Raw genomic sequence first — 24,530 nt, forward strand, 5'->3', positions numbered from 1 at the left:
AGACAGCTTTCCCCACATGTCCGGACCAGGCCTGCATTCCTCTCCTCACTATTCCTCCTCCTCCATGTTCTGTGCAAAGAACATGACATTTTCTGCATCTCCCAGTCTCCTGCAAAAGGAGGAAACTTATTTGGATTATGACCTTTCCAGAAAACACTCATTTTGATCTTGTGAGCATTTCGAGAGGTTTAGAAGGTTCAGAATTCAAAAGTCGATCCTTTACCTCTACTATTAACTGAATCCTGATTCTAATCCAAATGTATGGTTTCTGAATTTACAACATAACTGCTTTTGATAACACATAGAGTTCTAAACAGTTCTTTTGAAAAAAAACAAACAAAACAAAAAAACCAAAAACGATACTGTTTGGGAATGGCCCAGAAGTATTCCTATTCTTGCAACAAGTTCTCTAACGAACGCTTCATATTTTTTGGTGTATTCTATGTTCCCAAACGTGCTCCCTGATTTCATTCTGTGAACTCTCCCAGTATTTCACTATTTTGCTCATAGCCACTCGTTCAGGACACTTCCAGGAGGCATACAGGACTCCGAGTGGGCCTTCATAGGAAGAAACCTTTCTTCTTCAGTCCAAACAAGTGCCAATAAGTATTTTCAGTGGCTACTTTCCTACCTAGGATCCTGGTTTAGAACCAACATATGGTTTGGAATAGTCACCTTGCTTTGTTTCGGCACTTGCTGTCTCTCAAATCATCTGTAGAAACACTGTCCCCAGTGAGGTGATGCTGGCTCACTGATCTCCATCTTGAGGAGACACAGACTTCACAGGGGGAGCTGGTGAGAGTTTCTGCCTTCTAACCCTCCCTGCTCCTCCAGGTCATTTGAGTAGTTTACAAATGTGATGCACATACCCTCCAACATGAGACATGACAACCAGAAAAGGCTTTGCTGGCACTGAAACACAAAACCACTAAATACAAAGAACTTGACTCTTGATTTGAAATTCCTCCAAGGAAACTTTCCTAAAGTTTTAATTTATATAATACTTAACTCACACACTGTTCTATTCGTTTCAGGTGTAAAATCATGATTCAGTACTTCCATGCAACACCTGGCACTCATCACAAGAATACGACTCAATCCCCATGACCTGTTGAACCCATCCCCCCACCACCTCCTCCTCTGTGATTACCAACAGGCTGTTCTCTAGTTAAGAGTCTATTTCTTAGTTTGCCTCTTTTTCCTTCTCTTTGCTCATATGTTTCATATCATAATTTCCACAAATGTGTGAAATCGTATAGTACCTGTCTTTCTCTGACTGACTTACTTTATCAGGGCAAATCTTGATCAGAAGGGGCAAAGTCATAAGGGGAATGTCACAGCAGAGGGAAGAGGTTCTGGTAGGGGGTGACCTGACACAATACCACTCCAAATAAACTGGGGAATCAACAGGAGGACATGGACATGGACTTGATCTTGCACATGGGTGCCCCACTATTCCCGCTAACAGAACTCTATTCTCATCTCTCTATCCATCCCCCCACCTCCTCCAACAGGACTCACCCATGAAAAGCCATAAAGATTTGAACTACCAGATGCCTCCAATGCACTTCTGGTTCTTAACAGCCTTTTAAATTGCCCCCTTTCTCTGACAACAGTGAAACTTTCCGAACTTCCCCAATGTGCCAAAGGATCAGTCACAGCTTCTTTGGCCTCCATTCAGTTTACCTTCCTTCTCAACAAACCACATTTGCTGATAATTCTAACTTTGAAGGTTACAAACTGGATGGCAGTTTGTTTCTACCTGGGGCTCTGATTCCAGCAGTAATCCGCAAGTGGACTCCAAGCACATTCTTCTAAGACACCCTGAGAGTCAGCAGGTTGTGCTTTCAGCTCCCAACTACATGCTGCTCCTGTTCCTCTTAATTTGAGTTGGGATTTCTCCCCAGAAACAGGCCTGCTTCTGTAACAAACCAACCACGGCATCTCCGGTATGGCATCATGTGACCCCTCCATCCACGGATCAGGCCCTAAGTAAAATAGGTCTTATTCAAATACCCTCGAGGAGAATGAGGACCAAACCGTGGGAACACCATCAAAAATGCAACGAGGCGGCTCACCTACCAGCAGGACTCGGGAAGCCGCCCAGAGCCCCCTCCTCAGCTCTCAGCCAACAAGACCGCTTCTGCATCGCACCACAGGAGGCACCAAGCTGCTGCAAAGCCGCGAGTGTTTCTCTGAGGCAGCGTCTGAACTGGCTGCAGACACAGCCCTGGCTCTCTGAGGGGTACTGGGTCCTCAGCTGGTGGCAAAACCCGTTGGTCCCTGAAGAACCCAGCGTAATATGGCGCCATGGCGTGCACTAGGTCCCCTGAGGCTGCTGTGCACACGCGCAAACAGCCCCCAGCCAGCTGGAGGCACGCGGGCGCCCTCTGCAGGGTGCCCTGGGAACCTCAGCAAGCTCTAAGCAGGGTGGGTGTGGAGGTCGGCTCAGTGGGAGGCACTGAGGCAGCTCTGGTCTGGTCCCAGGGAGCCTGTCCTCTACACTGACACAGACCTTTGTGACAGCGCCTCAGACACAAACAAATTGATTCCTTCTCATTTCTGTGTGAGTGATGAATGAGGCCAAATTTGACAATGTCATTATGTAATGTGTAGTGCTTGCACCTCTCCCTTCATAAATACACACTACAGGGGTTTCTGGGTGGCTCAGTGAGTTAAAGCCTCTGCCTTCAGCTCAGGTCATGATCCCAGGGTCCTGGGATCAAGTCCCACATCAGGCTCTCTGCTCAGCGGGGAGCTTGCTTTCTCCTCCTCTCTCTCTCTCTTCCTGCCTCTCTGCCTACTTGTGATCTCTGTCTGTCAAATAAAATCTTAAAAAAATAGACTACAGATGTACAAATGTAAAGTAACTGATAACTGTGTTTACCCACCCAAATATACCTACTACATAAATCACTGACACCCATTACACTATCTTAATTTTTTTTTCCTTCTTCTTCCTTTTAGGAAGAATTTCCAGTCAGATCAGGATATATGAAAGTCCACTGATACAAGACATCATCTAGCACTATGATCTTGATTGTGAGACTTTATTTTCAACCTTGCCAATAAAGTGTTTGGGGACACATAGGTGACAGGGTCAAAATGCAAACCTAGACAGAGCTACACATGCGTTATGAATTTACTGCATGTCTCTTTAGATTGCATTTTCAATGAAAGGGGATTTAGACATGGTAGATGAATGAAATCATTTCCATCAGTCTGATAAGGAACCAATTTTACCTTCAAAATAACTAATGGCCATTTCTTCACTAGCAGAAAGAGGCTTGGTGAAGTAGATGTTTCTGCTTGGATGTAAGAGAAGGCTGCAGGGGTTGAAACCACCACCTAACATCCTGTGTCAGGATGCTCATTGGACATGAAGATAATATCTAAATGTATAATTACCATACATACATTTCATATACTTATTTTGCACATACTTCTATATGATATGTACTTGTATCTGATTATGTATCTATTTCTACATTCAGATGGTTTAACCATCCAAATCTTCTGCATCCTCACTGATTTGGGATCTGCTTTTTATCAGCTGCTGAGGAGGGCTGTGAAAATTTGCCTCCTGGAGGATTTTATTTTTCTTGCAGTATTTTTTTTTACAGATTCTATTTACTTATTTAGGAGAGAAAGCATGAGTGGAGGTAAGGGGAGAGGGAGAGGGAGAAGCAGACTCCTGCTGTTGGGGAGCTGGATGTGCAGCTCCATCAAAGGTCCCTGGGATCATGACCTGAGCTGAAGGCAGATGCTTACCTGATTGAGCCACGCAGGTGCTCATCTTCTTGCAGTCTTGTCAAACATTCCTTTATGGGTTTGACATCCATGTAACTAAGATCCACAGTTTGACATTCCTGGATAAACCACAGCTTTTATCATTTTGTACCAACTTTCTTTGTATCTAGTAATGCTTTTTGCCCGATATTACTATAGTCAGAACAGCATTTCCTTAATTGGTGTTTGCATGGTTCATTGTTTTTCCTCTGTCTTATTTTCCAAATATCTACAACGTTAACTCTTAGAGGATTATCATATCAAAAGTTTACAGTGGTTAGTCGGTTGGTTGGTTTATCAAATTGTGGATTTTCATCTGATCTTCCTGTCCATTCATGGTCACTGGGACCCTTTTCTCTTCAACTTTACATTCACCATCTCATGATCTGCTCTTTATTTGTCCAGAATTCTCTATTTTTGCTTCTTTGGAAAATCGGTTACTATCTGATATCATACCATTCGCTTGGATCCTGCCCCATGAGCCACATGGCAACAGCCTAGTTTCACTATAAGGAAGTGGTGTTAAGTTCACCATAGTTCCCACAGTCCATGTCTTGTGCTCCAACATCACTTCACCCAAAGACCTTAGCATCTACTGAAAACCGGTGGCTGAATTTTTACATATGCTTTTGAAAGATGATTTCTTCTTTCCACTTTCTACTTCTGTCTTTATTTCTGAGCAATCTTTTGTAAGGATCTTTCCCTTCTCTCCAATCCTGATTCTAAACGTTCTCTTAAGTAGTGCTCTAGATTTATGGATTATTATTCAGTGTTGGGAAAACAACCCTGCCATGATTCATTTTGGTGCAGGTTGTCTTGATTTGGTCAATGGTGACCCTTTCAAGCTGGTTCCTGCATCCTTTTCACATGAAGTTATCCTCATTCTCAGTCTGCACAAGTTCAGGCACGGAAACCCAGAGGCTGAGAAAAGAGTCACATCTCCTTGGGTACAAAAGTCTCTCAGTCTACACCAGAGTCCAGAAAGTTTGGGGAACAATGTGAAGGGTCTGATCAAGGTTCAGGTTGGTAAGTAACCTCATCAGAGGTGGACTAAGAATGCCCTGACCTGAGGTCAATATGGCGTCTTCCCCCAAGATAGGCACTCTGAAACTACTCTTTCCTGGGAGGGCCTGCTTTTTTTATGTTTTATCTTCTCCATGCAGAATATTTTGAGTTCTATTAGGACTGAATACCCCTTTTCTCCCTTCTCCAGTAACAACCTAGTGGCAAGTAGCTCTATAAAAGCTTAGAGAATCTTGTCTTGGTTGGTAGCTTAGCTCTCTCCCTCCCTAGCTGTGTGACTGTCTCTGAGCCTCAACATGCTCACCTCCAAAATGGGGAGGACAATGAGATTTATGTACTGTAGGGCACTGTCCCCTGAGAACAGAATGATTAATAAAGGTCTTTGGAGCACACCTGACATAAACATTCAATAAACATGACATCCTATTACTTACATTTCCTTCCCTCGCATTTTTGAGTTCCTGGCTTTCACATCAGGATCATCTTTCAGGGCAAGGCCTAACCAGACTGTGTCTCCTGACCTCCACCCTCCCACAAATATGCTGGTGCTCTTTCTGGTGCCCAGCAAAGGCCTACAGTTCAACATATTTGTGTTGAATTCAATTCCTTCATTGCTATAGACTAATATCCAGGCAATGCAGGACTCCAGACTGGGGCCCATTCCCCCTTGGAGGGCCAGGACATAAGGAAATGTAGAGCAAGACCTTCATTTATACTCACACCCCCTCCTACTAACCAGAAGGGATCAGGAGAGATGGTGAATGCAAGGAACCTCCAACACCTGAAGGGTGGGATTCTGGAGCCAAGATGGATCTTGGGAAACCTTGGGGAGCAGAAAAGGAGGAAGGGACAAAGAAAGTGGGAACAGGGGAGGTAGGGTTGGATGAGATTGAGTCTAGGACTGGATACAAAGATAAGGACTGGGCATGAGTTGAGGGTGAGCACATAGCCAAGAAGTACCCTTTTGGGAAAAATGGGAGTCAAAGGAGAACCTTCAAGGGATAGGATGTTTGAACTCAGTAACAGTACCACTGATAAGGATACTACAATAAATGTCTCCTTCCAACTGGAGTGTTCCATTTTGTGTGACAAGTTGAATAATCTCACTATTATCTAGGTCACTCTACTGCCTTACAAGTGTGGATTTTCAGTGCTCCTACACAAGGGAAAAATGTAAGTTGATTCTCAAGACTGAGTTTGAGATCTCCCAAGAATGTGTGTCTTTTAAAAGGTAGATCCTCTCCTGGGGCACAGAGGGACAACACTCACCATTCTCAGCAGCACCAGGAGTTATGAGGGGTTGGGTCCCTCAGAAAGAGACTCTAAGACAAGGATGTGAGTATAAGTAGTTTCTCTGTAAGGATCTTTGGTGGGAAGAAATGATGGGAGCTAAGACGTAAAGAAGGAGTGCAGCCAACACACAAGACAGGACGTTAGTTTAGAGGTCACTGCTTGGGCAACTCTGTCTCCATCTACTGGGAATGTCCTAAATACGTGCAGAACAGCCCTGAGTCATCCCATCCAAGTGTGAAAAGACCTGCACGGGATGAGTGTTGCTCTTATGGACATTGGTTACCTGGATGACGAGCTCACTGCCATGGCCAAAGAAGACAAGGAAGCCAACGGACACCCTCTGGCAAAGAGCTGCAGCCAACTGTGGGAGGCAGCCACTGTGTGTACAAGACAGGGCTTGCCAGTGAAGACACCAAAGGGCACCAACCCTCTCCTCTCCTGGGTGTATTCCCTACCATGACCCATGGGATCTGAAATACTGAGAAATTAGTGTAGCACTGAACATCATATACCAAATGACAGCCAGGATGCCTTACTTTCTTTTTCTTTTTCTTTTTTTTTTTCATGATCACTTACAGTCCCAACACTGATACTTCTTCAATAACGAGTAACTTCTGTCCCATGACTACTCCAACCCCACTCTTTCACTCCAGAAGTTTCAATTCAAGCAACTGTTCTTCCAAGCACTCTTCAAATCTTGCCAGGGACAGAGACATGCACCTTTAACAAGGGATGGAGGACTATTCACAGCGTATACCTTGTGCCAAGAACAGTAAACACTTTTCTCCCCAGGAAGAAATTCCCATTCCTTGGAGTCTCAGAAGGCAAAGGATCTGAGGTTTAGAGTGCTCACTATCCTTGAAATCAGTATTAATAACTGCAGCTTTACACGTTGAACAGCAATTGACAGTATATTGCAGTAGTAAAAAATTAAAAACTCTAATCATGTTCCCTTCCTATAAACATTAACAATTAACTGTGTATCTTGAAATCAACCATATATACATACATACATATACAATATTCATATATATATTTAAAGATTTTATTTATTTATTTGGCACAGAGGGAGATCACAAGTAGGCATAGAGGCAGGCAGAGAAGAGGAGGAAGCAGGACCCTGAGATCATGACCTGAGCCGAAGGCAGAGGTGTTAACCCACTGAGCCACCTAGGCACCCCTGTATTTTTTTTTTAAGAGAGAGAGGAAGAAGACTTGATGGGTGGGATGGGCTAGTGGGAGAGGGAGAATTTTTTTTAAGATTTTCTTTATTTATTTGACAGAGAGATCGCAAGTAGACTGAGAAGTAGGCAGAGAGAAGGGAGAAGCAGGCTCCGCACCAAGCAGAGAACATCATGTGGGGCTCGATTACAGGCCCCTAAGATCAAGACCTGACCTGAAGGCAGAGAATTAAACCACTGAGCCACCCAGGCACTGGAGAGGGACAATCTTTTTTTTTTTTTAAATTTTTTTTTTTTTTAGATTTTATTTACTTATTTGACAGACAGAGATCACAAGTAGGAAGAGAAGCAGGCAGAGAGAGAGAGGAGGAAGCAGGCTCCCTGTGAGCAGAGAGCCCAATGCGGGGCTCGACCCCAGGACCCTGGGATCTTGACCTGAGCTGAAGGCAGAGGCTTAACCCACTGAGCCACCCAGGCGCCCCGGAGAGGGACAATCTTAAGCAGACTCCATGCTCAGTGTGGAGCCTGATTTGGGCTTAGGCTCATAACCCTGAGATCGTGACCTGAAGCAAAATCAAGACTCTGATGCTTCACCAACTGAGCCACCCAGGAGGTCCCCCTATCAGCTCTCTTTTATCCCCTCCAGTAACCTCTAAATAGCCTTTGTTGGTATTAATTGCTCTAATATTACAACCATGATTTTTCTCCCCATGAATAATTAGCCCCTGGAATGCCAGGCACCAACTTCGCAGAGCGCCATGTGATGACACGCCCACTCTAGATTAGAAAACTACATTATGATAGAATACGTAATGTTATATATGTTTTACCTTAACATAAAACATCTGCAATAGCTCCTTCTGTGGTTTCTATATTGTTGTGTATTACTCAATTTATGTAACATGAATGCTATTATTTAAAGAAAATAATAGTAGAGAATAGGTGTCAATTACTATAAGTAATGGTAGCACTAATTATGCAACAGTATGTGTTAAAAATAAAAAAACAATGATTACTAATAACCTTTTCACTTTATAATAGGTTTAGATTTACCAACAAAACCAAATAGGAAGGACAGGACTGAACATTTCCATACACCTAACACAGTTTGCCAACTATTTTCCTTTTCTTTTAATTCCACTATAGTTCACATACAGTGTGATATTGGTTTCTGGAATACAACAGAGTGATTCAACACTTCCATGCATTCTCCAGGGCTCATCAGGACAAGCAGCTCCTTCATCCCCCTCACCTATTTCACCCATGCTGCCAACCATCGCTTTGTTGTCTGTTGTGAAAAGTCTGGATAAAAGACCTCAGACTGAGGCAGGAATCCATCAAAATCCTAGAGGAGAACACAGGTATCAACCCCTTTGACCTCAGCCACAGAAACTCTTTACAAGGCACACCTCCAAAGGCAAGCAAAACAAAAGCAAAAATGAACTTTTGGGACTTCATCAAGATCAAAAGCTTCTGCACAGCAAAGAAAAACCATTAACAAAACAAAGGGGCAACCCACAAAATGAGAGAACTTATTTGCAAATGACACTACAAAGAGCTGATATCCAAGATCTATAAAGAGCTTCTCAAACTCAACATCCAGAAAACAAATAATAAAGTCAAAGAATGGGGAGAAGATGTGACCAGACACTTCTGCAAATAAGACATACAAATGGCCAACAGACTCATGGAAAAATGTTCATCATCATTAGGCATCAGGGAGATTCGAACCAAAACCACATTAAGATACCACCTTCCACCAGGTAGAATGGCAAAAACTGACAAGGTCAAGGAACAACAAGTGTTGGAGAAGTTGGGAGAAAGGAGAAACCTCTCACACTGTTGGTGGGATGGCAAAAACTGACAAGGTCAAGAAACAACAAGTGTTGGAGAAGTTGGGAGAAAGGAGAACACTCTCACACTGTTGGTGGGAATGGAAGTTGGTGCAGCCAATTTGGAAAACAGTGTAGAGGTTCCTTGAAAAACGAAAAATAGAGGATATGATATTTCACACCAGGGCTAAACCTGTTCAAAAAATTACATGTGGCCAAGTGATTCATGTTGGCTGGCTCACTTGTTCTCAGGATACCTCGTTTTTCTCTTCTTCCCCTTCATCCTCTTCAGCAGTAAGAGGACAATCAAATATTTCCAATTTAAAAAGACATTTCATTAATACTTCCAATACTGGGGACATTGAACTGGGTACAGATGTGCCTAAGTAATGCCTTTCTGCAGACTGGCTCTGGGGGGCGGTGGTCTCTGCATCAGGGATTTAGAAGGCCAACAGTTGTTCAGGGTCTTTTAGAGCTGAAGGGTTAATCTGGATTGCTTGATTGACTCACTGACTTTATTTATGATAAGGAAAAGTTGGTCACAGTTTCATGAGAAATGGAATTCAGGCAGGTAGTCAATACCTAAACACCTGCTCTCCAGGGTTATGTTTTTAAAAGACTGGATGTGTAGAAACTAAAACTGACTTATGCACCAGCCACAGGTCTTTAGCTCATGGGTTGCAGCCTGCCAATACACAGGGGAGATCATGGGCTCACTGATATCACAGAACAGAAACAGAATCTGTCACAATGAAGATATAATATTTCATCATGAAGGTTTTTTTTCAAAACAAAGTTCAAAAATTGTGCAAACCCATAATTTATTTCATTTCACTTTGTAGCAAATAAAAATATTTTTAAATGGAAGAATATTTTGGGAGTGATTTACATGTTTTGTGCAATAAACAATTTGCATCTTAGGGGATCACAAGAAAATATTGAAAGTCCAAACTCTGGAAGAATTCTGAACTTAGAGTATTATAGACTATTATAATTTCTATACGCCTATTCATAGAGTGATAATAAGATCTTGTCTTATTTGTATAACGAAATTCAAAAAGAATTTGTAATGCTATTACATTATGTGAGACCTGAAACACTATTGAGAATATTCAAAGAACAATGCTACCCCTTGGCTATTGATGGGAAAACAGACACAGCCCATCAGTGAGGAAAAGCTTCAATTATAAGAGACGTCACATGAAGAATGTCATAAGGGTGCGCCTGCGAGTCTCAGGAGCACCTGCCTTCTGATATGCTCATTTCTCAGGATCCTGGGATCAAGTCCCATGTTGGGTTCCCCACTCAGTGTTCAGTCACCTTCTCCCTCTGCCTCTACCTACCCCTCTTCACCACTGTACGTGCATAAAATTGTTAAAAAAGAAAACAGAGAAAAGGAGATGAGGTAAAAGGCACGTTTTGAAGATATTATTGATGAGTTTCCTTCCAAAGAAGACCGGAAAGGATAAATAAAACAATTCCTGTTTTCCTTGTAAATTTAACACTAGAAGAAGGAAAGTTTATGGTATCACGTACCTGCCAAGTATTCACTTGTTTTCCAACTACTGTAACGTTGTTGGAAACAATAAACACTGAAAAGTAATAAAAGCATGGTTCAGTGCAGGACAGTCTGTGCTTTTGCCTGGGGCACTGGGTTTAGCTGAACTCAGAGAGGGAAACCCCAGCTCTTCCTTCTAGAAGGTCCTGAAGGTCAGCAGTTCCTGCATTCCTGTCCCAACCCAATGTAGCTCCAGTTACTCTGAAGCTGAGTCACGATTTCTCCCCAGAAGCAAGTCGGCATTGGTAACAAACCAACCACAGCATTTCTGATGCGGTGTCCCCTAACCTCTCAATCCAGAGACCCCTGAGTAAAATAGGGTCTTTTCCAATGCCCTCAGGGACAATGAGGACCAAACCCTGGAAGAGCCCCAATATGTAAGCACCTGTACTTACCACCTACCAGCACGTCCTGGAGAAGCTTCCAGAGCCCCCTCCTCAGCACTCAGCCAACAAGGCATCTTCTCCATCACACCTCGGGAGGCAAAAAGTTGCTGCAAAGCCCCCACGATCTCTCTAGGGCATCGGGGGAACCGACTGGAAATACAACTCTGGCTCTCTGTCCCAGGGCAGTGAGTCTGGAGCTGGATCCCAGGGCAGCTACAGAAGCCCTTCCTGCTGTGTCCACTTGGGTGCAAAAGGCCTATGGCCCGCCCTCTGCTGGCCATGGCTGCACACGCAGAGAACCCGCCCCTTTCTGTTGGAGGTGCACACGCTCCCTCTGCTGGCCACCCTGGGAATCCCTGCAATGCTGCAAATCATGGCATCTCAGCTGGAAGGTCAGAGGGTCGGGTCTCTCTCCCTGACAGATCCTGAGGCTCCGCCCTACAACCCCATGCAAAAAGAGATGCGCCCACTTCCCAAGTGAAACAGTCTCTGCACAGCTCAGGGAAATCTGATGTCCAGGATTCCTACCTTCTCTGGTCCCAATGCTCAGAGCACCTACCTAGACCTCCACCATGGTCCATGCTCCACCTCCACACACCTAGATCAGCAACCTCTTGTCATCCTTGAACTTCTTTGTCTCTGCTTCTCTCTACCCTGTCTCCCTTACTTCTTCTCCCTTGCTAGCACTTGCCAATCCCCCCACCACTCCCTCAGTGTCTCACCCTGACAGTCTCTTTATCACTCTGCAGACCCTCAGGCCTTCCACTCTGTGTAGCTCTGTCCAGGAACACCACAGGGAACCACCTCTCCTGTCTCCCCCTCTCTTCTGCCCTCATTCAGCCCAGGCAATGCCACAGGGCGTGACAATCCCATTTATAAAGGCTGTTCAGGCTGACCCTGACTGCTGCAGTGCAGTTACCAGCCACTCCTGGGCAGCATGTGGACAGAATGACCTTGATACTTCGGTGGCCCAGCCATGACCCCAAAGCTGCTGGAGGACGGCTGCGTCCATGACCTTGGAAGAAGGAGGGCTTTGCAAGATCCAGCAGCTCTGCTGCAGAAGGGATTGGCAAAAAGGGCCTAAAAGCTGACAGAAGCATACCCCCAACTCCTCCTGCTGCTGAGGAAGGGATGGGTCCCCTGTCATTGACCTCTGCCCTCCCCATCCCTTAACAGGGAACTGTGGGAGGACTGTGGGGCATCACGGGTCTTACCAAGAAAATTGTCAACATCTGCTCCACTCAAGGCCCACCTGTAGTTTGGGGGCAACTGGTAAGGTGAAACCACTGCACAAAACCTGGATTAATGCTGGGGCTCCAGGTTCTCAGCACCTCACCAGCTTCTCAGGGCCTCTCCAGACACCTCATTGTTTGGTGTCACAGCAGACCACTGCCTGGGGACAGCCACCTGGCTTGCTGATCACTACCCCCCCCCAAACTAGCAGGGTCCATGTGCTCAAGAGGATCTGTCACCGGAGTTAATACTAAAGCAGCGGATCTAAATTCAAGCTGGGCCCCCTCCCCAGAAGGATTCCTGGGGTCCCTTTCAGTAGAGGTACCACGAAGGGTAATCTTGCTCTATCCTCCATCACCCCACGGCTGCCAGGGTGTTATCTGTGTCTGAAGGCTTCACCCTGGCCACTCAAAGGAGAGGGACTGTAGGTCCTCCTGAAGGCAGACGCTAACACAGAGACAGAACCGTGAATGGTTTATTGGGGGGATACCAGGAGAGACAAAGCACAGGGGAGAGGATGGGCAGGGAAAGCATTCAGACTACCAGGAGGAAAGCATTCCTATCTTTACTGAATATAAACTCATTGGAGCCCGGTTGCAGGAGGTCAAGGAAGTCTTCAGATTACAAAATGATTAGCCTGTAAGGCAAAAGGATTTGGGTTAGTACAATGGGACCTTCTGCTTTCCCAAATGCTCTCTGCCTCCCATAGTGTATCTGAGGCCTTGGCGGAACACTTGAGTATATGGCCGCCTCTGTGTGTCTATATGTAATAGAAACGAATTGTCTTCACATCTCACATATAAATCTCTGATTGTACCCGTTCTCTTAACTATCTTACTTCATTGTGGTAAGGACCCGAAATTTAATGGGAAAAGGGGCCTCTTTGTTTTTTCAAATGAGAATTGCCACTATCTGGGCTGAGGTATTACACTCTTAGTGTATTTTGTGGACTTAAATGAACATATTTTGACACTCATCGGCATGGAGCTATTTTAATTTCAACATGAGAACAGTGAATGGTCAGAGCCCAGACACTTTGCCAATTTTTTTTTTTCTTATTGAGACAGAGACTGAGAAAGGACAAACTTGTGAGCGAAGAGGGAAGAGGGAGAAGGTGAGGGAGAGAGAGAATCCCAGACAGGCTCCACACTCAGCAGCGAGCCTGACCTGGGGCTCAATCTCAGAAGCTTGAGATCATGACCTGAGCAGGAATCAAGATTCTGCTGCTTAACTGACTGAGCCGCCCAGGGGCTCCTGCATGTTCTTTATGTACTTCAACTTCTACTGCTCTAGTGACCTCAGAATCCAGTATGCTCTCTCTATCACAAATTTTAAAAAAGCTGAGGCCCAGAGAAGGCCCCACTGAGAGCTGGTATTTGGGCTGAGAAATCAGGAACACAGGCAAATCCCCAGGACACTGGGACTGAAGTCCCAGGGGAGGTGCACAGTTGCAGGCAAGGTGGTGACGCAGATGCAAAGGCCTGGTGACAGGGCTCCAGCTAGAGCGGCTCCTGGTCAACAAGGACTCCCCCACTAACACTCTGTCTCAGGCTAAGAGGAGGGCAGCCACCCTTCACCGATTCTCAGTCCTGTCTTCACTTTTTCTCACTGGGGGACATAATATCAACCAGACAAGAATCCCTAAAGACCATGTTAAATTTCCCAAATCTCCACAAGTCTTTCACATGCTTCAGAGCCTTCAGAAATTCAGGGAAACAATGCTCTTCACAGACTCTTGAGTGAATGGCTTCATGGCAAAAACAACATTCTGAGACAAATAACGGCATGATCCAGACTGTGTGAGTGAACACATGCAGCAGTCAGTGTAGACCGCGCGGTGTCCTCACATTCACTCTCAAGCTGCTGGCCTGCCGGGAACGACCTCACCCTCCCTGAGAGAAGCCCAGGCTCTCCCTGAGCACCTTCAGGCTTCTCAGCACCCACAACCTCCTGTTTCTGTGTGACTCAGGGCTCCCTCCATTCTGGATACATCTCTGGTTCTTCCCTTATACGGAACACACCGTCTATGTCCTTTCATCAGTGTGTCCCTCCCTTCCCTCAGACACACACCCTCAATTCCTAACGTTAAGAGCAGGCCTCATCCCTCCCAGAGCACAGAGTGTCGTCTCTGTACCATGCACGCATGCACACCTGCTGTGCCCAGCTTTCAGAGAAGGGCAGCTCTCTGTCACTACGAGGGACCTGCCAACCCCCTCAGTATGACTGGAAGACAAGGTCTATCAATTCTATCTACAGAAAAACTGGATTAAAGTTACCATGTCCTTAGCAGCCTTCACTCCGTCATGACATGAGAGGCCTGTGGGCAGCACCACTGGTCCTTGTGGAGGACGCTCCAGCATCCATACCTGACACACGCCATGGAAAGGACAGAAGCTTCTCCCCCTGGAAGTGACTGAGCAACATTCCAACGAACCCTCCACACTAGCCACCAGCATTGGCCACTGTTACTCATTCTCACCTCCCTCCCAGTCCAGACAAGAGCATTTCCCACAAATTTCCAGACTGCAGAGGACAAGGGCAGACCCCTACACTAATGATCAATGAAGGGACAACAGCCCTGTGTCAGGCATTTACACAACTAATGAAATGGCAGCTCAAACTCTACACGCTGCAGTTGAAGTGAGAGGTGTTTCATCCCTCCCAGAACGACATATGCGGATGCTGGATGTGCACGATGTAAGAGACAGATGTCTGCCATTGTGCAACGGAGACACTTCCTTCCCACTGCTCAGTGTGTGCAAACAGCCAGGCACAGGCACATGTGTCCTGAGGAACTTCAGAATCTAACTGCGTCCCCACCCCGGTTTCCCCTTGAATGTCAAGCCCTGAGCACAAACGATGCCTTTGCTCCACCAACACAACCGCAAGGTGATGATCTGGAAACAGAGAAGTCTGTAAGCTCCCCACAAAGACTTGTCACTTTGAACAGGAAACAACACCACACGTGGACCCCAGGAGATACCCAACAGACACAGGTCAGGACACTGTGCTGCCCAGAGAGGAACAGGACTCCAGAAACGGGTACAACTGAAAATGCCCCAGTATTTACTTGGTTCTTCTCTGGGACCTCCTTGGGCACAGGGCTGCTCTTGTCCCCTTGAGCACCACAGGCTTCTGAAAGGGAAGGAAGCACTAGAAGGGGTGGAGGTGGATTCAGACTGGTGATGACCACACAGGATTCAAGCCAACCCTCTCCCCCTGCCCCAGCCTATTCCCCTCTCCCTCTGGCGTGTCCTTCATGTTTCTCACAGGACTCCCCTGACCCCTGTGGAAGAAGGAGAGAACTGTCCCTCACCATCACGGATATGACCACTCTGCCAAGGGACAGATGTTTCCAGAATTAATCTATAATGCTGAACAACTGGGGCCTCCACACGTGAGAGTGATGTGAAGGTTGTGCTTCATCCAGCCCAGAGACCAAAACATCATGCCCGCGTAGCACACCTGGGCAATGCTTCTATGTCTGTCCTCTGTGAAATGTCACTTTTCTTCTCCATGGCAGACACCTGCTGCCCAGTTCTGTACGGTGAACCAGACAGTCCATGAGATGGACGTCCGCCCAAAGTGGAGGAATGATACCATGTCCTCACTCCGGCTTATCATTGCATTGCAATGCCTTGTGGTACCACTTCTCCATCCCCTCCACCGACAAAAGTGGTTCAACTATGAATAAGCTTTACGACTCACGTAAATTCAGATCATCTCACCATGTGGTGGAGGAACGAGGTGTGGCTGAGGCCCCCAGGTCCACCACTGTGGAGGTGGATGAGGAGGAGGGAAGCCTGGTACATTCCACCCCATGTGGTAGGGCATACGGAGGGGCCCTGGGCAATGAGGAAACACTCTCACACCTCTACCGACCTGCAGAACAGACAAGAAAATATTTTAGTAAAACAGACAAAAGTTGCAACACAAGAAAAGCAACCAAAACAAAGAGCTTTCAGCACCCGGCTCCTTCTCCAATGCCACCTTCCAGGAGAGCTGAATTGTGCTAGAAAACATTCATACCCCTCCCAGCTGGTGCCAGTACAATGAGGGGGGAGAGGGCAATAGCTGTGACAGGAATAACCTGTCACCAAACATCACTGCCCATGTCTACCCAGCAAGAAGTACTGTCTTAACGATGAAAAAGGATCATTACAAACTAGTAAAGCAGCACATTCCAGACACGGAGGCATCAACACCCAGGACAACACTTCCTCTTTCCTCCTCAGCCACCGGAGATTTTGGTTTGGTCAGAATAGAGAGAATGTGACGAAACTGAATGCCCTTTCCCCACAAAGTTTCTGAGCCACATGAGGGGAATCGTTTGCTTGTAAGTCCCTGACTGTCTCCACACTGCCTTGCCTCCTGACAAAGGGGTCCTCTACTCTCTACAGTTTCTGTCCATGGCCACAAAGACACTTCAGGAATTAGGGACTTGCGGTCTGACAGGGGCACTAGAAAAGTGTCTTCTGAGGAACATGATACCGAAACTCCTTATTTACATTCATCAGCTGTGTTTGTCCTTTTTTTTTTTTTTAAGATTTTATGTATTTGACACACAGAGATCACAAGCAGGCAGAGAGGCAGACAGAGGGAGGAAGGGAAGCAGGCTCTAAACTAAGCAGAGAGTCTGGTGTGGGGCTTGATTCCAGGACCTAGGATCGTGACCTGAGCCTAAGGCAGAGGCTTTAACCCACTGAGCCACACAGGCGCCCCCTGAGTTTGCCTTAAAACACAGTCATTTGGAAATTTCAACCTACTGAGTTCCAGAGTAATTTTGTCCATGGGAAATGAAGATGGGAATGCCATATAAGAGAATTCACAAAAGGGTATATGCTTCCCGAGGGAAAACTCCACACGTGTGATGAGAAAAGAAATCAGCTCTCACACTAACTTAGGACCAAATGACCTGCTCCTGAAGCACAGCTGAAGGGCTGGGAGGCACTGGTCACACAGGTAATCACTGACGTCCCCCTTCAGAACGTGTGAGCCAATGTGTGATTACGACAGTGCACCTCAGAGCTTTGACACTTCAAAATACTTGTAGAAAGGGTGTTAAGTGGGCTGGTTCTGCACGGCACGTTTTCCAGAAGTAAAATGGGGATGACTCGTGAAACACGCCCTGAGAACATTCCAGACTGCAAAGGAGACAGTATAAAATGCACAGAGAGTTTTCCCCAGTTTCCTTTTGTGAGGATTACCAGACCCATCTATCCCCAGCATGAGCACAACACCAGTGCACCTGAACGTAACCTAAAGGGAGTCGGGCCGACCAGAGGACTTCACTGTGGAGGGAGGGGTCCTCCTCCCCCAGTTACTTCCCCAGTGTGCACTGCAGGCAGGCAGGGGTGCACAAACACGCACACGCATCTTCCCCACCACCATGTTCCAAGACGTTCTGGCATCGGTGCCAGAATGGCTACCTGTCCCCTGTGTCTCCCCTAGAAACTGGGGTGAACAGATGCCATGGGGAAAACTACTGTCACCACATGTTAATATAGGTCTGCACCTCGACAGAGACAAGGAGTCTGCTGCCAAGGATAATCAACTCAGGAAAAAACTCCATTCAGTGGCCAAAATTAGCAAGACAGGAAACAACGTGTGTTGGAGAGGATGTGGAGAAAGGGGAACCCTCTTAAACTGTTGGTGGGAATGCATGTTGGTGCAGCCACTTTGGAGAACAGTGTGGAGATTCCTCAAGAAATTAAAAATAGAGCTTCCCTATGACCCTGCAATTGCACTAATGGGTATTTACCCCAAAGATACAGATATAGTGAAAAGAAGGGCAGAGGACCTGGAAGAGAACTTTCTGAGAGAAGCACGACCCTACGAGTGAGCGAGACCAGCTCTATGATCCGCATCCCCGACATTCGGGCCTCCTTAGCTCAGGCACAGAGCAAATGCATAGTCCTTGGTGCTGAGAACCACTAACGGGCCAATTCGACATCCCCAAATGCAAACCGATGTGTCTGGAGAGCACGTGCAATGCTCCCAGGATGGGTCGGGAGAGATGCTATGAGCTGGCACAGGCACCAGACCCCATCAGCACCCGCTCACGGGAGCACAACTGAAACACGTGTGAGGTGTGGGGCCTGCGGGGAGTCACCGGGATTCCCTCTTTGGGGCCGCTGCTCCAGGGGCATTTTCTACGACACACCTGGAACTTCCAGAGTTCACCATCATCTCACCCAGGGGCCAACTGGAGGGATTCCAGCTCATGTCTTCACCCACACAGATGGGACTCACAGGAGGTCACAGCTCACCTTCTCCACTAACACTCAAGCTGCCCAAAGCATGTGGCCCAAGTGTGAGGCAGTCTTGGCTTTTCCCATTTTCCATCTGTGAGGACCTCTGCAGACATCCTCCCAGGTTAATCCTGACCCGAAAACCAAAAATGCTCCTGCTCCCTCAGGAAAACAAACAGCAAGGAGTCAGCCGGACTAGCCAATTTCACTGTGGAGTGAGATGTCATCCTCCTTGGGTTATTTATACACTCGCACACACACACATGCACGAGGTGAGCATCCTACCATCACGTGCCTCTATGCATCTACAGCTTTGGGAGGAAGCACGAAATTGCAGATCTCTAATGGAGCAGCCCGGAGGCTCCTGGGTGAACAGCGTGCAGTCTGAAAGGGATGATCGCAGGACACACGCAACAGCCACAAGGCCAGGACAGGGAGCTGTCCACACTGCAATCCTTTTCAGAAACGGACACAACTAAAAACGCCCACGGCACTTACCATAACCATCAATGGGTCCCGTTGAGGGCTGGTGCGGCTGTTCATACTGGGAACCGGTCTAGGTGCTGGATCAGACAAAGGTCAGAGGTTTATTGTGGTTTGCATGCCCTCCATGCCTTCCTCCCCCATCTTGCACTCTTTCCCACACTTGGGTCCCTTATCAGAGGGTTTCACCCGTGACTCAAGTGACTCCTTTGCGAAGAGAGACACCAGTCACTTGACTCTTGTGGGAGACACTCCAGGGCCCTGGTTCCAGGGTTTCCGTAAGTAAACCATCACGTGTGGACAGGTAGGGGAACAACTGGCTGGATATCAACACTAAAATTGGGGTGCTCAACACATATCAGGCAAAATCACTTTTTCTTCATAGACTAAACATCTAAGTGAGAATATCCTTGCGTGGGTGCCATCCACAAACCCCCACATGAACGACCCACGTTCTCTTCTCAGGCCATAGGTGGATGGTTCATTTGTCCATCCTGCAGATGAGAGCTAGCATGTGTGCCTGGCCAACAAATAAACATTTCAAGGAAGAAACAGACTTTGACATTTGTATAGTCACTTAGGAAACTCAACACCCAAAGAACAGATAATGCAACCAAGAAATGGGCAGCGGACATGAACAGACATTTCTGCAAAGACATCCAGGTGGCTAACAGACACATGAAAAACTGCTCCACATCACTCAGCATCAGGGAAATACAAATCAAAACCACAATGAGATACCACCTCACACCAGGCAGAATGGCCAAAATTAACAAGTCGGGAAATGACAGATGCTGGCGAGGATGTGGAGAAAGGGGAACCCTCCTACACTGTTGGTGGGAACACAAGTTGGTGCAACCACTCTGAAAAACAGCATGGAGGTTCCTCAAAAAGCTAAAAATAGAACTACCCTACGACCCAGCAATTGCACTACTGGGTATTTACCCTAATGATACAAATGTAGTGATCTGAAGGGCCACGTGCACCCCAATGTTTATAGCAGCAATGTCCACAATAGCCAAACTATGGAAAGAACCTAGATGTCTATCAACAGATGAATGGATAAAGAAGATGTGGTATATATATACAATGGAATACTAGGAAGCCATCAAAAGAAGTGAATCTTGCCATTTACAACGATGTGGATGGAACTAGAGTGTATTATGGTTAGCTAAATAAGTTGATGGGAGAAAGACAACTATCATATGATCTCCCTGATATGAGGAAGTGGAGATGCAACGTTCAGGGTTTGGGGGGTAGGAAAAGAATAAATGAAACAAGAAGGGATCAGGAGGGAGACAAAACATAAGAGACTCTTAATGTCACAAAACAAACTGAGGGGCGCCAGGGGGAGGGGGATAGGGAGAGGGTGGTGGGGTTATGGACATTGGGGAAGGTATGTGCTATGGTGAGTGCTGTGATGTGAGTAAGCCTGGCGATTCACAGACCTGTGCCCCTGGGGGCTAATAATACATTATATATTTATAAAAAAATTTAAAAATTAAAAAAAAAAGAAAACAAAGGGAACAGGTTTTTCAGGAGCCACTATATGTAGTGTCTGAACTTACCTGTACTTGTCTATTTCTTCTTTGGCTACTTTCAGATTTTCATCGGCAGCTGACAGCTCATTCTTGGTTGCATTCAGTTCATAAAGTGTCTCTTCTAGCTTCCTAAGATGGGAAAGGTATATACATTGTCCAGTAGCCAAGGTCCTGAATTTCTGTCATTTATCCTCCCAGCACACTCGATGGCCTATGTTGGAATGTCTCCGCTAAAAGCACAGACTGACAACACAACAGGGAAATGAATGAAGGCCCCATTTAGGGTTAAAGAAAAATCAAACTCTGGTTGCTGGCCAAGCTCCCTGCAATCGGGGCTGTCTTTATACTTCTCTACTTCAATTCACTCACCATGTCATCAAATAACATTGCACTTTGTGCCCTCTTGGAGTATGTCTTTGGATTGAGATGGTGAAGGCTCATTTCAATTCAAAGTGAAAAGCCAAGCCTGACAAGATACACTCATTAGGATGAAGCTGGGGCCCATCATTAGTCTCACACCTCCATGGGGAGCCCTGATCCTCAGACCAAGGCTGTGCCCCACACAGTCAGTCAGCCCAAAGGAACCTTCCAGAATATGGCTTCACTGGCACGGAAACTCACTCCCATACATCTCTAGGCTTTAGAAGTACAACCCCTGCCCTCTCATGAAAGATCCTGGTATAGGAAAAGGCCAATCTTAGTGCCGAAAATATGTCCTCAAATAATCCATGTGAACTGTCACATACGCAGGGTGTTATCTCAGGGGAACAGACTTCAGTTGGAAAACTGTCAGCTCCATTGAGTCAACCTTCTTTTTTTTTTAAGATTTTCTTTATTTATTTGACAGAGAGAGATCACAAGTAGGCAGAGAGGCAGTTAGAGACAGAGGGGAAGCAGGCTCCCCGCTGAGCAGAGAGCCCAATGCAGGGCTGGATCCCAGGACCCTGGGACCATGACCTCAGCTGAAAGCAGAGGCTCTAACCCACTGAGCCACCCAGGTGCCCCGAGACAACCTTCTTGAACAAGACCAAGTTCATGGATGGGGAAGGCAGGAAATGGCAATGTTAGAAAGGTTGGTTTGCTGTGCTGCCCACAGACTCTTTTGTTCATGGTGTTATTCACAAGATTTCAACAGAACACTTGTCAAGAATCTCATGCAGAAAGACTCAGAAACAGACAAAAGCTCTACAAAGAGGACATGAGCATCTGCTTCTGGTCTCTCAACTACCCTTCAGCAAATGTCTTCTGGAGCGGCAGTCAATGTGTGGCTCAGGGATATGGTGTTGAAGAGAGAGGTGGTCAGGACACTGGACCTGCCCCACGAAGAACCTACCAATGAACACAACCCAGGTGCCTGTGAAAGAGAGCGTCACCCACCCCTGGAGTCAGAAGGAATAAAACAAACTTGAGCCTCCAGGGAAGACAGAGAATTTCAACATGAATGAGGCACTCCAACATCCTGATCTCCTGAGAAACAAAAGGAAACACTGGACAAAGAGAGCGAACTTGTAGTGAATGCACCCAATTTCTAAAGAGCACATGAAGAAACACAAGAAACAGATGGAGAAGAAGGAAGCATAGGAGAAAGGCAGCCTGGCAGTGGGAGCCAATCTCCCCAGGACATATCAGTGAATTCTGGAACAGGCGAGTGAATAAACAGTAAATGAGCAAGTAACCTTTTGGGGACAGGTTGGAATGCAACAAGAGAAGTTCCAGTCCAGCCAGCAAAGATGAGGCTTAGTGAAACTTCAGGCTTTGTTTGGGATCCGGGAGAGTTACACCTAGAAAATCATGTGGAGGGGCACCAGGATGGCTCAGTCATTAAGTACCTGCTTAAAAGTATTTGGTTCAGGTCATGATCCCAGGGTCCCGCAATAGAGCCCAATATTGGATCCCTGTTCGGTAGGAAGCCTGCTTCTCCCTCTCCCACTCGCCCTGCTTGTGTTCTCTCTCTTGCAGTGCCTCTCTCTGTCAAATAGATAAATAAAATCTCTTTTAAAAAAGAAGAAGAAAGAGAAAATCAGGTGGACAGGGAATATGCTGGTCTTCTTAGGGATTGGCCTGCAGCGAATGATCTCAGTTGTACACCAGATGAAGGGACCCAGTACTGCTGGAGCCCCAGCCCACTTTCCACAAAGAAACTTTCCCTGTTTCTGCAGGAAGAGAATTCCATTTTTCTCTCCACATTCTGGACCCAAGTCTCATGCTGAACAAGAAATGGACCTGATGCAGGAGTGGTAAGAGCACGTGATGAGAGTGAAACTGAAAAGACAATGTAGACTGACCCAGAGGGGATCCAGGTATCGACGTGATTAATGTTGGTACCTTCCCCCTTCTACCCCAATGAATCACACAACAAGGTGTGGCAAGTCGTTAGAACAGAAAGGAAAATGCAGGTTACACAAATCAAGATCAGAAGGGCAGGCACAACTCTACAGAATGCATTTGGCAAAAGTACTCTAAGATCCAATTCCAGAAGATCCAAATACAGTTATCTAGACTTGCCACCACGTAAATTCAAACAATGGTATCTGTGACAACACAGCAGTAGCTTACTCTTCTGCAGTCAGTTTTCGTCTTTCAGAGAACTCCACCACCACATCCAATTTCTTCTTTAGTACGTTCAATTCTGCTTCTTTACCTGTTTTCTGAGACATCAGGACATTACACCGGCCTTCCAGGAGCTTTTTACTTTCTGTAAAGGATGATATTGCTTTTGTGTGTTTGTGCCATGACCTGAGAACTTGGTTTTGATGAGGAAAGGAGAAGGGCAAGACTGTGAAGGCAGGAAGGCATCTTTCCTGCCCGATGGAAACTCATGACGACCATATGGAGATTTCTTCCCCCAAAACAACATACCTTTCAGTTCTTTGTTTTTGGATGTCAAGGCTCTCAGCTCTTGATCCCCCAATTCATCTTGGGCCTTTAAGACAGACTTGAGAAAAGACACATGAGGGCACCTAACAGGACAGGATTATGGAGGACAACAAAGAAATCCCTTGAGGCATAAATGGAATAAGGAGAAAGGAAGGAAACTAGTTCATGTCAAAAAATGCACAAATGGCTTTCTTAGTGGAACAGATATAAAAAAATCTTCTACTATACAATTGGGCTTGCTATTGCCCTTCATCGCTCACGTATTTTGTGGGATTTTATACATAGCTTGGAGGGCAGTGCTGAATGATGTGATGATGACCCATCTGTGAAATAAACCATATTTCCTAGACCTTGAAAGAGCAAACCTCATCGGGGTGGTCGTAAGTGAAATCGCAGCTCACTGTTCTGTAGGAGATGAAGTTCCCAGACGCCCACACTCTACTGCGTAAACAGCACAGGAGTACACTGCACTCACCTCACCCAATTTACCAAAAGCCTCCCAAGCCACATTATAGGACAACTAACACCTAACTCTTACCACATCCACATTCTGGATATTCTTTTCTCTCTCAGCTTGTAAGAGAGCCTGTTTACAATGAAGGCTATCCTTCAAATGTTCATTAATCTCTTCGATCTTTTTGATGTTCTCCTTTAAGAAAATATATTTAAATATATACATATTTATATTTACATAATATATAAATATATAATATATAATATAAAATAATATAATATATAATATAATATATAAAAATATAAATATATATAATTCTCTCTCTCTCTCTCTCTCTCTCTATATATATATATATAGAATGAGTAGCAATGATTCATTCCTTTGGACACCTGGGTTGCACCTGGGTGGCCCAGTCTGTGGAGTGTCTGACTCCTGCTTCCGTTTGCCTCAAGTCCTGATCTCAGGGCCATGGGATTGATTCCTGCATTAGGCAACACACTCAGCACAGTGTCTTCTTAGCATTCTGTCTCTCTCTCCTTCAGACCCCCCTCCCCTCACTCTCTCCTTCTCTCAAAGCAATCAATCATAGAAATAATAATAATAATAATAATAATAATAATAATAATAAT

At 45.9% G+C, this 24,530-nt stretch overlaps 1 long non-coding RNA gene across 1 annotated transcript in view; it reads right to left on the reverse strand.

Annotated features, from left to right (window-relative positions):
* Window positions 1-24,530, reverse strand: part of LOC123936090 — a 66,432-nt gene that overhangs the window by 39,691 nt on the left and 2,211 nt on the right. The gene's annotated exons all lie outside the window — the stretch shown is intronic.

Source organism: Meles meles, unplaced genomic scaffold, assembly GCF_922984935.1.
Source record: "Meles meles unplaced genomic scaffold, mMelMel3.1 paternal haplotype, whole genome shotgun sequence".
NCBI classification, from domain to species: Eukaryota; Metazoa; Chordata; class Mammalia; order Carnivora; family Mustelidae; genus Meles; species Meles meles.